The sequence below is a fragment of the Oncorhynchus masou genome, chromosome 11, assembly GCF_036934945.1.
Source record: "Oncorhynchus masou masou isolate Uvic2021 chromosome 11, UVic_Omas_1.1, whole genome shotgun sequence".
Taxonomy (NCBI): Eukaryota; Metazoa; Chordata; class Actinopteri; order Salmoniformes; family Salmonidae; genus Oncorhynchus; species Oncorhynchus masou.
The window spans coordinates 49705128-49721494 of record NC_088222.1 but is presented as its reverse complement, the minus strand read 5'-3'; positions in this window follow the sequence as shown (position 1 = coordinate 49721494).

Below are 16367 nucleotides of genomic sequence, written 5' to 3'. Positions count from 1 at the left end.
CATCCTACGTTTGGACACCCTCCACATGACCACGAAGCAATTCCTCGTGCCTACCAATGGTGGCTCCCTGGGTGAAGATGGCATTGAGCAGCTGGCCCGGGTCTGCTGGGTAAGCCATGTCCAGTTCGTACTATCAGGAATCAAGGTAAGACCCAGATGCAGAAACGTTGAATAGACAATGGTTTAATATTCCAACAGGGGCAGGCTCATGGTCAGGGTAGGCAGAGGTCAAACAATCCAGAGGTAGGGCAAAGGTACAGGTCAGCAGGCAGGCAGGCTCAGGGTCAGGGGCAGGCAGTGTTGTCAGGCAGGCGGGCTCAGAGTCAGGACAGACAAGGGTCAAAACCAGAAGGTCGAGAAAAAGAGACTGGGAAAAGCAGGAGCTGGGAACAAAAACACAGGTATAAATACACAGGGGATAATGGGGAAGATGGGAGACACCTGGAGGGGGGTGGAGACAATCACAAGAACAGGTGAAACAGATCAGGGTGTGACAAGTACTTGCTGAGGCTGCCTGTACTTCACCTGGGTCTGTGTTAGTACTTGATGAAGCTGCCAGTACTGGGTCTGTGTTAGTATTTGCTGAAGCCGGCTGTATTGGGTCTGTGTTAGTACTGGCTGAGGCTGGATGTGGATCAACTGAGTATATGCTTGTACTGGCTGATGATCCAACATCCCCTCTACTGACAAACCTGTAAATTATAGATAACAATACTATTATTAATTTTATCAGCTGCGTCAGTGCCATTCAAACTGGCTCCCCCATATTTCCTTTTATACATTTTTAAAATACAAAATACTATTAATACTACAGATTGGCTGAGTACTTGATTGTTAATATTTACTGAGATGTGCATCCACATTGCCCAGTATGCCCAGCTAATCAACGTTTTAAATTCAATATATAAATCGATAGTCAATGTCAATCCATTGCTTTCCATCTTGCATTAGTCCAGAGTTGTATCTAAACCTTGACTGAGAGACTAGATAATCATTGACTTGTTTTAAAATGATGTGTGCCTATGAGGAGTGCCATCACGCCCATATATTGTCTGGACTGGTCCCCACAGAGGTTGCTTCTGGAAAGCGCAAGTTCCATTTTGTGCACTCGCATAAGAAAGCATATCAATGCATGTTCAACCGCGATGTGGTTATCTTTTCCGAGCTGCAGTTTATAAACGTCATTGCCCGTTGGCGTTTATCAAAAGTATTAAATAGTTGTATTTCACTCTCATTTTTGTCAGGCACAAAGTCACAGAACACAGCCCTGGAAGTGGCTGGCAAGCAAGCAAGACACAGACAGACCAGGCGATGCACTGCCCAGCTAGGTTAGCAAGACAGACAGACTAGAGCTGCAAGCTAGCACATCAACTTAACGTTACTGTTATTTGTTGACATCAAACTTGGCGAGGAGAGAACACAAGTTTACCTGATTGCTGTTCCCGCAATTCACAATTTTCTTCTTCTCTTTTCGTGACCAGATGGATAGTTCCGTTTCATTCTCCCATCTAAGTTGTAAACATTGACACTCGCTTTGACACGAGGGGGAAGCAGGGCTCTTGCGTAATTTGAGCCGCCCTGCGCAACTTGAGTAGTGAGCGTATAGGGCCGCCCGGCTCTGGGGCCTTTGATGCATTTCTGTGGGTAAAATAAAATTGGTCCATAGTTTTAGCGCCTCTTGTGGCACAAGGAAACGTGTTGGTAAAACTTGGATAAAACGTTTGAACATTTCTCAAGTTAAAATCTTCATCTGTATGGATGGATATGCGTTTCTGGGTGTCCGGTTTCATGTTTGTTTAGCCTGGTGGTTGTTGGCTTGTGATGGGATGTTGACAGAAGTGATGAAATAGATTAAATCTCTCGGAAGGTGAGAGGGTCTGCAATTTACCATGAAGTATTCTAGGTCAGGTGAGCAAAAGCTTGAGACTTATTTTACACTGGAAGCAGCACACCAGTTGTTGTTGACAAAGAAATACATCCCTCCCTCTGTAGATTTGCCCGAATCTATTGTCTGATTGTGGGCGGCAAGTAGCCTAGTGGTTAGAATGTTGGGCTAGTAACCTAAAGGTTGCTGGTTTGAATCCCTGAGCTGACAAGGTAAAAAGCTGGCATTCCACTCCTGAAAAAGGCAGTTAACCCACTGTTCCTAGGCCGTCATTGTAAATAACAATTTGTTTGTAACTGACTTTCCTAGTTAAATAAATAAAAATTGTAATGGAGAATGCACAAACTGTATATCCATCATGTCGCAGAGCCAGGTTAAGCATGGAATATTTGTTTTGTAAGTCTCGTTTAAAGTGTACTCTCAATGACTCAATTTGTTTGTATTTGGGAAAATATACATAAATTCATGAGGTGGAAACAACCAATATCACCAGTCACCCCATTTGGAATAACCCCACTTTACCTCCAGTGTTTAATAGCAACACCTTTAAGCAGAGGTGGGACCAAGTCATTATTTTACAAGTCACAAGTAAGTCTCAAGTCTTAGCACTCAGGTCCCAAGTCAAGTCACAAGTCAAGACAGGCAAGTCCGAGTCAAGTCTCAAGTCAAGACCGTCAAGCATCAAGTCAAGTCTCAGGTCCTAAACGTTGAGTTACGAGTCCTAAACAAGTCATAATGTGCTCTTCACCAAATGTAATACCATTTAATATTCAACAAGAGTAGTAGTATATTAAATGTATGCAAATCATGAATGCTATAAAAAAAAAATATATATATATTTATTACTTTCCAAATAAACTGTATATTTCCATGGAAATACAAGGGTAGCCATGAGAAAGATATCAATATGACAACAAAAACTAAATATTGTAGTGCTCTCTCTCTCTCCAGATATACTCTAGACACCTAAAACAATCCTGCCATAAAGTTACAATAATTTATTTAAAGGTACATCAAAACAACTGACACTGAACTTCAAGTAGAACTTCCTACAATTTGAACACCGGCCTGAATGTCTGAGAACAGATCCCAAAGATGGGAGATAAAACCTGAACATAAAGAATACGTGTGTGTGTGTGTGATGCATATACAGTTTCATTTTTTCTCTTATCTCAGGGCCCGATGATGCATTGCATTTGCAAAAGACCAAATTCGATAAAAGTCTGTCAGTCATTTGTGCACGATAAGACCCGCAGTATGATGCCACCATGCCTGAAGACACGCTCCACCGTAGCACTGGAGGCAGGCACTGCCAAGACACTGATGGCCACACCGGACAGTGAAGGAAGAGCCTTCCTGTTCATTGCCCAGAACAAGAGGGCATTCTGTCCTTCACATATGTCAAGGTAGTAACTTAGCTGTAGTTCTGGAGTGGTCCCAAGAGCATTCTTCTGCCTCTTACAGTGTGCTGCAAACAGCCCTTCTTCTTGTACAAGACTATGGTCCTCCCGCTCTTCCTCATCAACAAGAGGCACAGCTTGTTCAGTCCCTGTAGCACCTTGCAGAATCAGTTCTGGCAAAACATGTAAAAGCATAGCAGAAACAAAAAGTCTGGTATTAGAGTATTGGTGATGCAGTGGGTTAAACTGAACAAGTATTATTGTTGCAGTCAATTGGATTAAATTATGAGAAAAAGTTACATTAAACTCAATAATATTTACCTTTCACTCTTTCTGTCACCTCCTCCTTGACCTCCTCCTTGACCAGCACATGGTGCTCCACCCACATCAGAGAAAAAGCCGGATCCAAGGCAGGTTCTTTGAGGTAGACTGTATCTGAAAAGGGGGCAGTGATTCCATCTTGTATCCTGGCCATTTTCATATTGATGAAAATTCCAAGAAATATTTTGTTCAGGAATGCCTGGAGACTTCTGACCAGGCCGCTCAGGAAATGGACTTGAGGCTGCCGCTGCTCCAGGTGGTGATTCAGGGACAGGACCGAGGGATCAACAGAACTGATTGTGACTATCTTCTCCCCCTGTGTCATATCTGTTGCTTCTCCAAATGGCTTCAGGATGTCCACCATCTGCTTCAACTTATTCCACTCCCGTACTGTGAACAACAACTCCTTGTGCCCAGCCTTTACTAGAACATGACTGAGCCTTAGATGGTCACACTGGATAACTGCTTTCACTTGTCTCAGTGTTGAGTTCCATCTTGTGCCCAGCCTTTACTAGAACATGACTGAGCCTTAGATGGTCACACTGGATAACTGCTTTCACTTGTCTCGGTGTTGAGTTCCATCTTGTGCCCAGCCTTTACTAGAACATGACTGAGCCTTAGATGGTCACACTGGATAACTGCTTTCACTTGTCTCGGTGTTGAGTTCCATCTTGTGCCCAGCCTTTACTAGAACATGACTGAGCCTTAGATGGTCACACTGGATAACTGCTTTCACTTGTCTCGGTGTTGAGTTCCATCTTGTGCCCAGCCTTTACTAGAACATGACTGAGCCTTAGATGGTCACACTGGATAACTGCTTTCACTTGTCTCGGTGTTGAGTTCCATCTTGTGCCCAGCCTTTACTAGAACATGACTGAGCCTTAGATGGTCACACTGGATAACTGCTTTCACTTGTCTCGGTGTTGAGTTCTATCTTGTGCCCAGCCTTTACTAGAACATGACTGAGCCTTAGATGGTTACACTGGATAACTGCTTTCACTTGTCTCGGTGTTGAGTTCCATCTTGTGCCCAGCCTTTACTAGAACATGACTGAGCCTTAGATGGTCACACTGGATAACTGCTTTCACTTGTCTCAGTGTTGAGTTCCATCTTGTGCCCAGCCTTTACTAAAACATGACTGAGCCTTAGATGGTCACACTGGATAACTGCTTTCACTTGTCTCAGTGTTGAGTTCCATCTTGTGCCCAGCCTTTACTAGAACATGACTGAGCCTTAGATGGTCACACTGGATAACTGCTTTCACTTGTCTCGGTGTTGAGTTCCATCTTGTGTTGACAGCCACAGGGATGTACCTTTCCCCAAATTCAGTCTCTAACACTTCTTTGAATGTTGTGCTTGTATCTAGCAGTGAGCTGATTTTTGATAACTTTGAAAGAGAAGGAGTCATCACTTTTTTGTTTCCTCCAAGCCATCTCCCACCACCAGCTGGAGAGTGTGGGCAGAACACTGCAAGCGCTGTTTTTTTTTGCAATAGCAGCATCCGCTGTTTGCTGGTCTTCCAGGGTTAGGTCATTCCAGAGCTCTGGGTCATCAAGGTGATTACTTCATGTACTTCATCTTCTTGTTCAATGAGGAAGCACACTGTGAATACTTTTTTCATGTTGGCATCATTGTCACTAATGATATAGTCCAATTTATCTTTAATGCTGTACTCACCACATATGGCCTCAAATTGCTCACAGATTCTTTTGGCCGTGTGTGGGCCTTTAAAGCGGTCACAGGCCAAGAGATTGGACTTGAGCTGTGTCCTCTCTCCGTCTTTCTCCATACAGTGCACAGTGACACCAAGGAACCCCCTCATCTTTCGGTCAGACCAAATGTCCACTGTGACTGAAACATAGTCTTTGTTGCTCAACTGAGTTTTCAGTTTTGAACATCTCTCTGTAGCGAGGTTCTCTACTTTTGATGTCAATGTTCTACGACACACTGGGCTGTACTTACTGTCAACCACTGACAGTGGGTGACGAAAACTCTTGTTTTCCACAATAGACAGAGGCAAGTTGCAATCGATAACCAGGTCGGACAGTATTGCATTGTTGAAAGCTTTCTGCTGTGGATGATATATGCTGTACCGCCCTACACGGGTCTCCATGAATTGTGAGATTGTAGACTGTTGTGGTTCACTTGTGACACTTGTGTACATCTGGTATTGTTAAAATCTGTAAGCATATAAAAAAAAATATTGAGCGGGACTGTAGCACAATCTTGCCTAGTCTCAATCTTGGGTGCAATGATCACGTTCCCCCACTGGCTGACTGTGTGGAGGCTCATTGATTTAACGTTATGTTAGCCTACATGCTATACTAGCAAAGTTATATATAGCTGTCGGCTACATTAGCCACGATTTACCGTTCTTTGTGCAGCTTCAAATGTCGGACAAAGTTGGAAGTTGTTGCGCCTCCATCTGTTATTTTCTTCATGTTTTTAAAGTTGCAATCCGTTTTTTGTTGACTACAGCGTAGTCTGCATATTCAAAAATAATAATTTGGGTTATCATCTTTCCAATGGCTCAATCTGAATTCACCCATTGACTTTCCTCTGCATTGCCAGGCGCAACTTTTTCTCCGCTGGCACAATTTGATTGACTGCTGTCCGATTCAAACTTTAATCCGTTAAATGAAGAGTTGATGCGCTGCACACTTTTTTAAATAGAATACATTTTATTTGGGCTTGGGGAGGGTATCTAGTCAGGTCGAATCATATGGCTCATGTCCAAGTCAAGTCACGAGTCATTGGTGTTAAAGTCAAAGTCGGGTTGCAAGTCATCATATTTGTGTCTCGAGTCTGACTCGAGTCCAAGTCATGTGACTCGAGTTCACACCTCTGCCTTCAAGTCCTGTTTCCCAAAGTGGCATCATGAATTTGAACATGTGTGCTATAATAGATCTCTACTGTCATTCAATCAATTACAAAAAAGATTTGGATTATCCAAGGCCGATTTCTTCAAATACTAACAACTCAAAAATCTTATTCAATTGCTTCAACAGAAACTGGTTGAACCTCAAGGATTTAGTGTAGATAAAATACTGAAAGGTGCTGCTAGGTCAAAAAATTTGATTGCCAAGTTATGTCAACGGTTGATTGAAACTCTACCTGATGGTTTAGAACCTATAAGGAAAAAATGGGAAACAGATCTAAAGGAAGAAACTGAGGAGAACCATTGGTCACGGACATGTGAAAATGTTCATACCTGCTCCTAAACCCTAAGACATAAACTACTGCTATTTAAGATAATTCATAGGATTTACTACACTCATGACAGAATGCATGTAATGCACGCAGAAATGTCACATCTCTGTTGTAGATGCAACAAGCACAAATGCTGTGGTCCTGTGATAAACTGACACCATTTTTGGGATAATGTATGTGTTATCATTTCATTGTGTTTAGGAATTTATATTCATCCATCTCCACGATTATGTCTGTTAGGACATGTAAATATTGGTGATCAATACCAGTTTTGTAAGCTAGGTCTCATTGCTACATTTTTTCTTTATTGCCATCAATTGGATAGCCTCATATTCACCCTCAATAACAAACTAGAGGACTGCACTATCTAGCCACATGGATTATGTATATTAAAAGTTAAACAAAAAAACAACGTTTTTGACAAAATGCTGAAATCACATGTTGATCTTCTTGGGGAATGTGTTGTATCGTGTGTGTTTTTTTTGTGTTGTGTTGTGTTATTTTGTTCGTTGCTATGGAAAAACAGTAAATTGTTCCCCCCAAAAAAGGATTCTGTTGATCGGAGCTCATCCATCTTATTTCAAGTGATTGAACATTTGCCAATAAAACCGAGTGCTGAATGATTTTCTCTACATCTCAATCTAAACAAGATGGTAGCCCTTGTCACCTTCTTGGGTAGTCAGTAGAGGGGAATAGGGTCTGATGTAAACAAGGAGTCCAGAACAGCTGAGTGGAAATCGGGCTTAGTAGCTGACGATCTGATGTCCAAAGTGCTTGGCGGTCAACAAAAAGTAAATATTAACATGAAACAATTTGGGTCGGAACTCTTAAGAACTCTCTTGAGTCTATACTCCTTAGAGAAGGCTGGCTCTCAAGCAGGTTTTGACAAAGGGCCCATTTTCCATCAGACTGTTTACTTGTGATGACCTTGGTGGAGGGAGGAGGGCTTTGGTGCAGAAGGTATCAGAAAGGCTATATTTATGGCAACATCAGATCACGGCTCTGTCTGACTCATCCATGCCTCAGCTGTCCATTTTGTCTAATTTATCAACACAGCAAATCTCTCTCACATGAGATTTGCTTTAGGCTGACTGCCCCAGGTTGTGAGCCTGAGGTTCATTGGGAACTACAAGCTACTCTTCCTCCTACAACTGAGGAGATCAATTAACTACTCTGTCTGCAGCTATCGTTGCAACTGCCAGTCAGGAGGGGGCAGGTAGGTAGGCTGGAATAAATTGTGAGGGCCTTCTACGCCTTCAGAGAAGGCCTAACGATTAATACAATAATTGTTGTAGTTTATATAAATACATTTAGTTAGAATTCATTTTCAATATTATTTTCAATGAAATTCTGAATAATCTCTTCAATTTTTGTTGGGAAGGAAAGCGTTAATGCTGATGAGAAAAAATATCCAATCAGGATTTTTTGGGTGGTCTGGAGAGGTAAATCTAGCTAGCTAAGTCAATCCTTGCCTAGCCCTTCAGTAGCTTCCATTCAACTGTATTAGAGCTAATTCACATTTTGACTTGTAATGGGTGCAACCATTTTTACCAAAAGTATGGAATATTTTGACTTCTCGAAGGTCAACAGGTCACTGAGCAACAGCAAGCCATAGTTCTCCCAAGGTCTAACTAGCTAGCGTTTGTTGTAGGCTACTGTGCAGCGGCTGCAGCAGGTGTTATCGAAGAGGATGTTGTTGCTAATTTGTTAGCTTTGCACTTTTTTTAACTAGGCAAGTCAGTTCAGAACAAATTCTTATTTCCAATGACGGCCTAGGAACAGTGGGTTAACTGCCTGTTTAGGGGCAGAACACAGATTTGTACCTTGTCAGCTCAGGGATTTGAACTTGCAACCTTTCTGTTACTAGTCCAACACTCTAACCACTAGGCTACCCTAGATTAACTTTTCAGATTAACAGCAAGAAATTGGGATTCAAAAGATCATCATCTGTTGAGTGGAACAGTTTTTTCTGTTATTGCAAATACTCAGTTTATCAGAATTTCTGACATTTAATCCTAGTAAAAATTCCCTGTTTTAGGACAGTAAGGATAACCACTTTATTTTAAGAATGTGAAATGTCAGAATAATAGTAGAGAGAATGATTTATTTCAGGTTTTATTTATTTTCTTCACATTCCCAGTGGGTCAGAAGTTTACATACACTCAATTAGTATTTGGTAGCAATGCTTTTAAATTGTTTCACTTGGGTCAAAGGTTTTGGGTAGCCTTCCGCAAGCTTCCCACAATAAGTTGGGTGAATTTTGGCCCATCCCTCCTGACAGAGCTGGTGTAACTGAGTCAGGTTTGTAGGCCTCCTTGCTCGCACTCGCTTTTTCAGTTCTGCCCACAAATTTTCTATAGGATTGAGGTCAGGGCTTTGTGATGGCCACTCCAAAACCTTGACTTTGTTGTCCTTAAGCCTCCTTCTTCGGCTTGCAAGCGTCCCACTTTTTCCTCCAAACATAACGATGGTCATTATGGCCAATCAGCTTTATTTTTGTTTCATCAGAACAGAGGATATTTCTCCAAAATGTATGATTTTAGTCCCCATGTGCAGTTGCAAACCGTAGTCTGGCTTTTTATGGCGGTTTTGAAGCAGTTGCTTCTTCCTTGCTGAGTGGCCTTCAGGTTATGTTGATGTAGGACTTGTTTTACTGTGGATATAGATACCTTTGTATCTGTTTCCTCCAGCATCTTCACAAGGTCCTTTGCTGTTGTTTTGGGATTGATTTTCACTTTTCGCACCAAAGTACGTTCATCTCTAGGAGACAGAACGCGTTTCCTTCCTGAGCGGTATGACAGCTGCGTGGTCCCATGGTGTTTCTACTTGTATACTATTGTTTGTACAGATGGACATGGTACCTTCAGGCATTTGGAAATTGCTCCCAAGGATGAACCAGATTTGTGGAGGTCTACAATTTGTTTTGCAAGGTCTTGGTTGATTGCTTTTTATTTTCCCGTGATGTCAAGCCACTGAGTTTAAAGGTAGTCCTTGAAATACATCCACTGGTACACCTCCAATGGACTCAAATTATGTCAATTAGCCTATCGGAAGCTTCTAAAGCCATGACAATATTTTCTGGAATTTTCCAAGCTGTTTAAAGACGTTAGTGTATGTAAACGTTTGACCCACTGGAATTGTGATACAGTGAATTATAAGTGAAATAATCTGTCTGTAAACAATTGTTGGAAAAAATTACTTTTGTCATTCACAAAGTAGAAGTCCTAACCCACTTGTGAAAACTATAGTTTGTTAACAAGAAATTTGTGGAGTGGTTCAGAAACGTCTATGTAAACCTCCGACTTCAACTGTATGTGTGTGAAACAATGTGTTTTTTAAACTTTAGATCACTAGTTACTCTGTGTTCTGAACGTGACAAAGATGTTTGGAATGAGAAGTAATAGTTGTACATTTTGATTGGGAAATGCTTGGCCTAATGGTTCTGTTTTTGTATTCTTATTATGTCTGAGTGAATTGGCTGCTTACTCTTTAAAATCATGCTGTGTGTGACTGCTGTCAATCTATTGGCCCTGTGTGTTTAACAAAAGGTGTGCTCTCCAACTAGGAGTACACTGTTATTATGGTCAATGTCCTTACAGCATCACAAGCCTGTCAAACTCACATGTCATATTTGACAATAGTGTGATTGTTCATGTTTCTGTTTTTTCTCTTTATTTTTGAGTTTGGTAAAAACGTGTTGAAAGACTTTTTTTCTAATAGCCACGAATCACCACTGGATACATTTCTCATCGATGCTTGAATCTTTCTGCCTTGCATTTTTGCAATCTGGTAATGGGTTCAGGGAGGAGTCTCCCCCTGCCTCCTGTCTCCCCCTGCCTGAGCCAGGAGTTCTGATCTGTATAAACCAGATCAATTTACTCTCTGCCTGCCTGTCTAAGCATTTGTGGGAAATTTAAGAAGCAGTGGCTTTGGTGCTCTCTTGAACGATGACTATAAAGTGATCACTGCATAAAATAATGTAGAGTCATGATGGTCTTTCCTCTTAATGCTTTTGAAAACTATCATGATTTTAATGACTTTATTGTTACAGTTGCGGGTGGGTTTAATATCCTCTGGTCTTCTCTCGGCTCAGTAGTGCTATTAAAAAGTTATGATGTAAGATTCTTTACTGATCTAGCTACTGTACTCTAATACCCCGTGGGACTCACTCGTACTTAAAAAGCATATCATTATTAAGACATGCAGTTTGTGTGGTAAAGTGGACGGAATAATTTTTCCCTGGCCGTTCATCCGTAGGGGAGAAAGTGCTATGTTGAGGCATTTTTTTTACATTCAGCGTCACACATTCTACCAAATATATGGAACAACTGTTAGTGGAAGAAGGTGAGGACCAAGATGCAGCGTGGTAAGTTTTCATCATTATTTTAATAAACTGAACACTAAATACAACAAGGAACAAAAGAAACAACCGAAACAGCTCCGTCATGTGCAAAACACACTAAACAGAAAATAAATATCCACAAAACCCATGTGAGCAAGAGCTCCCTAAGTATGGTTCTCAATCAGAGACAACGACAGACAGCTGTCCCTGATTGAAAACAAAGAAATACAATAACATAGAAAAAAGAACATAGAACGTCCACCCTAGTCACACCCTGGCCTAACCAAACTAGAGAATAAAAAGCCTCTCTATGGCCAGGGTGTGACAATATATCTACATATATTTCAGGATATTGCGTATCCCTAGAAATAATCAATTCATGTAAAAATAACAGTTTTGAAAGCATAGTCCCCAAAAAAAGTGTTCTCTTGACACTACTTACCCTGGGTATGTTGAAAATAGCGTTGGGGTAAGTGAGTGTCCTGTGATGGTGCTGGTAGGTCAAAGTTTAATTCAGGGAATGGGGGTGTGGTATATACTGTATATGCCTACATTCAGATATTGATCTCTCTGTTCAATATCACATACCATTCCATTTCTTTATCAGTTGTCTGGGACAGGGATGTTGTTTTGTGGTCCTCTGTGGTGCCTCCACAGGTTGAGTTGTCACCATGTCATTGGATTTAGGTTTAAAGTTGGGTGGGGAAAAAAATGAAAGTCCCTTATGATGACGACTATTTTCAAATCCAATCAGTTCCCCACGTGGATTGAACGCCATCACGTTGATTTCTTTTGTTGACATTTTTGCCAAGGGATGTCATCAGACCTTGTGTGTCTCTGCTACTGCCAGAGCCTCTCTTTCGGACAGGTTCATGTTTGTTTTCTTCTTTGTCAATGTACCTCTTCAGTGTCATTCAGTCTATGTCTTCATCCATTACTGCTGCTCAAATGGACTTCTTCCCTTCTCTCACTTCCTTGGCTGTTCTTTTGCATTTGTAGACATGGGGCATGATGATGTCTGCTCTGTAACAATAACAATGCAGTTAAGTCCATACGCATGACACATTGCAAAAATACTATGCATATTATGCTTAAAACTGACAGTAATCATTATTTGTATGGGGTATGGTGGCCTTTGGCTCAACCTTCCCCAAGGCAATCATTTTTGACTATATCAGCCCACACAGCTACAAAGAGAGCACATCGTAGCTTATACAGACCCCAGCTGATGTACAAGCGTCATGAAACCTATAACACAATACATTTACTTAACTTGGTCAAAATCATATTTTTGTACCTAACTTGCTTTCCACTTTTTCCATGTTGGTTCTTCCTTCACAGACTGAAATTATGACCTCTTCCTAAATATTTGGTAACATTAATCATTTTGTCTGGGGTTTCCAAGAAAAAAGGGGTGGCTCAACTAACCCTTTAACCTCAACTTACCCCATTCCGCCCTATCATAAGCTACTGAAATGATCCATCATCCACTGATACCTCACGTATTCCTTTGTCTTTATTTCTCATTTCGAGACCCATTTCCATTCTAAAAAGCAGGAAGCAACTCTAAGTTATTTATGTTAATTATGGATTCCTGCCTTCCAATTAAAGTGCCAGGTTTGCCTCTGGCTACCCTCCTGACTTAACACAATTACAGCAGAGACGGTTTCTCCAAAGAGATGGGCACACCTTAGGTTGTGTTGGCTATTTCACTTTAAGTGATGTCAAAGACTTCACATTTGCATGGACAAAGCCAGCCAGGCAATGAGAGATGTATTCTAATGCCTCACCCCACATTAATAATACCTGCCTGGGAGCAAACAGCTCTTAAATACTGCCAAAGAGCAAGGCAAGCACAGCTATTAATTATACATTATACATAATGACAGTGGAAAAGGTTGCTCTCTAAACGGACACAATCTCAATGTGACAGATGGGGAGGCATGGGGGCACAGAGCAGGGAGCACCGTCATGGTAGATAATCCAGCATGTGAGACCACTGGCATGCCGATGAGATCTGACAGCTAGATTAGTGCAGGACTTGATTGTGAGCTCAGGATTGACCCCTAAAGTAGGACCCTGACTCCTTGGGTCAGTCATGCGGGAGGGAGAATTATCCTGCCTCCTCGTTTAATGACTTACTTCCTGTGTTGAGAGTGGAGGGGAGGTATGTGACAGACAATGGTTGCATCTCAAAGGGCACCCTATTCCCTACAGATGTAGGATCTTAATTTGATCACCCTGATTCGGGAGAACTGTCCTGCAATGCAGAAAATGTCAAACTTGTAGTGTATTTGAGGTTTAAAAAGGCTTTGGAATTTCAGACGTGATTTTCCTTTACGAAAAAATGTATCAACCCATACACATTTCTGCATTAATTATAATCCAAATAATAATTCACATTTGCTGTTGCTGTAGGATTATTTTCTGGCTAAAGCAAACTGGCTCAAATTAAGATCCTACATCCTGTATACAGTCACTAATAGAGTCCCATTTGGGATGAAGACAGCTACTGTGTCCCTGGGATCATGGATCTAGGTACTTGTATGAGAACCACTCTATCCTGGCAGTTAAGAAAGAGGAGTAAACAGCTATTCTAGCCTGTCTATAGGTAATCCAGGTCACAATAGGTTAAAGGCATATCATTAAATCCAGCCTAAGAAAATGTCCAAGAAATTCTCACCAAATCCCATTCTATACCATACTTCTGTGTGGGTGTACCTCTTTTATGAAAATAACTTTCTATTGTGTAGAGTGTGTACCAAGAGCAGAGAGTGGGGGGAAAAACTCTTACTTTATGAGAGTTCCATTTATCAGGTGAAGTTTTCTCCCTCCCTCTGTATGCACTGTGTTTTCCAGCCACCTTGTAAAAGCAGTGAAATACCTGGCAGTGACAGACCATAATGAACAATGACCTCTATAAACTCCTTTCATTACATAAACCTGTCCATTGCTTTAAGAGTCCCTTACAAAAAATACATGAAAAAAAATCTGGTCTTAATTTTTCCACTTTTATTTTTCACCACTTCCAGCTACATCTTGTCTCCCATCCAGGGACCAACCAGGACAGACCCTGATTAGCTTCAGAAGTCAACCAGCTGTGGGATGCAGGGTGCTGTATAGGGCCATAAGAAAACAAGAATGCACATTAAGAGGTGACACTCCTAGTGGTCGGTGAAATAAATGACATTATTACGTGCTCCTCATGACTAAATGTCCATGTGGGTTGTGCTATGTAGCTAAAACCTTTCGTTCTCTCAAACAGAGAATTAGTGAACATAAAAGTTAAATCAGGAGAAACAACAGAAGTACATTTTAATGACCTAAAACATGACATTTCTACCTTTAAATTTGGTGGCATAGAGAAAGTTAAGATATCAGACAGGAGGGGAGGTATATATAAATTCAAATCTGAGCAAAAGATAATGTTTTTGGGATTTTCACCCTCCAGACATCATTCTCAAAAGTTCTTATTGATGAAATGCCCATGCATGTCATGTTTAAAATGTGAACATGAACTAATGCCTTGTCATTAACTGACAGTTTGTTCTTGCACTGCACCCAATGATTTATGAAAACATACTTGATAGGGCCTCATTGTAACAAACAATCACAGATTTTCACATGTGGAGTTTTCTTACATTCCACATGTGAAAGTGAGAACTGCATATCCGATTTTCACATGTGAATGTTTTGAAGGTGTGAAACTGCAAATTTCACATGTGAAGGTGCAATTCACATGTGAGGTGTAAACATGTTATTCTCCTCACATGACAATGTGGCATTAATATGAGCTCTAAATTTAATACGTGGTGTCAAATTTAAGCTCAACATGTGAAATTAGCTAATTTCACATGTGAAAATGCAGGGTAGCAGTTAGTCCAGCAGTTAAGAGCATTGGGCGAGTGACCGAAAGGTTGCTGGTTTGAATCCCGAGCTGATAAGGTGACAAATCTATCGATTGTGTCCTTGAGCAATACACTTAACCGTAGTTGCTCCTGTAAGTCCTTCTGGATAAGAGTGTCTGGTAAATGAAAATGTGATCTTTGTAAGGGGTCATTTATGTGGATAATAAAAACAACCCCTACAGGAGACTGTGAATCAAACATTTTAGTTAATGTTATTCCATTATGCAAATTGTTTAATTCCATGTGGTGTAAAACTAGGAAGCTGGCATCTTCAATATGGTAATAGTGTTATTTTACATGAACTTGAATGCATCTGGTCAGAGTTCAGGGTGGGCTGAAAACCAAACAAACGAGAATAACAATACCACTCTCGTCTCAGTCAAACTGTCTGATTAAAAATGAATATGCAGCATATGAATTTACATCGAATCCGATGCTGACCCACGATATCTGAGTCACACAGCCTTCCGAGAAAGGCTGTGTGACTCAGTATCGGCAGGTGGGTGAGGCTTCAAGAGCTCAATCATCACCATAACTCAGTCATCAATGCTTTTGTGCTGTCAATCCGCTGTCCGTTATACTCCGGCTTGATTACATGGATGTTCTCCACCTTTCTACGGTCTCTTTCTTTGTTCACATGCCGCGTGGCCAACGCTGCAGTCATAATCCACATTGCATGTGACAAACTGCAGTTCTTCCTCTATTATTGTCTCTACCGAGAGTCAGAAGAACTGTTCCTACTGTTTGAGTCCGTATAATATTTTTATGTTGGGGATTACGTTGCGGCCTGTGGTCTTTTCATGTGCAAATTCTGAAAATCCTGCATACATCCTTTTGCATTCATTTTCATATTTTGTGGTCTCCCTTCACCTCCAACACTGTATAATGAGAGACAGGGTAAATCCATGTGAAATAATTCATGGCTCGGGGAAGAGGAAGAGTGTTATGAAGGGTAATCGTGTAAAAACATACATACTGTATGGGTCTAAAAAATCAGATTCTCGGAGCAGATCGAGAGTTTGGGACTACAAGATTCTTCAGTAGCTGCATTTTTGTCCAAATGTAGTTATTGACATAGCCTTGTTCGGTTCAATGTTCTCTACCTACATATTACTCTAATTACCACAAATCATGCTGTTATGTTCAAAAGAGTACAATATAAAAATTGCTGACACCATTTAAACCAATGAGGGGGTCAGAATTTTAAAGCCAATTATCTCATAATCACATTTTTGCAGTCTCAAGCTCTCGAAATGGCTTTGATACTGGCGAGTACATTTGTGTGGACATAGTACATACAG